Genomic DNA, 1,225 nt, shown 5'->3' on the forward strand with positions numbered 1-1,225 from the left:
TTTCACAGTCTCTTTTCTTTGTCTAAGCTATGATTGTAGGGGTTTCTAGAGTCAGACAATATTTGGTCTCTCTATTTCTCAAAAATTTTAATGTATTTTGTGATTTATTTTTTGATTTATTTCTTTATGTATCTTGTGTTTCTTTCTTAGAAATTTGCAATTTTACTAACTTACAAGTGTATGTAGGTGCACCATACACAACTAGGCTTTTGTTTTCTACAATCAATGTAATTCAATATAAATGCAAGTATCTTCATGATGATGGTGCTCAAACTTTCAATTCAATTATGACATATGCAAACAAGCATTCAATCACAATTTTTACAACACTACACAATGTGTGAACTCCCTTTTTTGATGATCCAACCACTTGTGAGTGATTTTGTAGGCTAATTAAGGTGAGATCCTAGTCTTCTTAGGGTTGTCATCTCTTAGATGTAGTCACTTTTGATGACCTAGCTGCATGAGGTCCAAGGGCTTGACTATCACTATTAGTGCTACCTCCACTCAAGTTGTTCTCACCAAATGGTTCCGAGTGAGCTTAAGAATAGTTTTAGGTTGACTACTCAATTTCACTTCTCAAGGTACGAAGGGGATCTTTAGCACTTACTTTTGAAGTGAGTGTATCAGAAGTGTTTGCATAATCTCTTTTGCCTCTATCCAACACTCTAAAAACACTCCTAAAAGTGTCCAAACAAGTGAGTTAAGTTGAGCTTCTCGTTAGTGAAGACATGGTTACTCCTTCTTAAGTGAAACGACCCTTGTGACGTGTCAAGGTGTAGGGAGTTTATTTCACCAAGCTTTTAACTATGAAATGTCCTCTTGCATGACTACGGTCGCTCTTTGTTTTTCTCTACCCCCTCGTATTTTCTCGTTCATTCTCCTCCCTCCCTCCCTCACTCCCTCCCTCCCTCTCTCTCTCTTTCTCTCTTTCTTTATTATGTTTCATATTTATTCCCTCTCTCTCTGGTTCTTTCTTCCTTTTCCTTTCTTCTTCTCTCTCTCTCTCTCTCTCTCATTTCCTCTCTTTCTCCCTCAATGTACCTCATTAATCTCAATAAAAAATAAAAAAATAAAAGGAGAAAGAACAAGAACAAAGCAAGAGGGAGCAACGTACTCACCGCAAAGGCTCAAAGATGGATTCCTTGTCTCCTCTTTGTGATGGCTCCTCTTTGCCCTTTGTACACTTCCTCCTCTTCTTCGCAAATGGCAGCACAGCAACAAT

Source organism: Lygodium microphyllum, chromosome 22, assembly GCF_053477565.2.
Source record: "Lygodium microphyllum isolate KBCC chromosome 22, Lygodium_microphyllum_v1.1.10, whole genome shotgun sequence".
Lineage (NCBI taxonomy): Eukaryota > Viridiplantae > Streptophyta > Polypodiopsida > Schizaeales > Lygodiaceae > Lygodium > Lygodium microphyllum.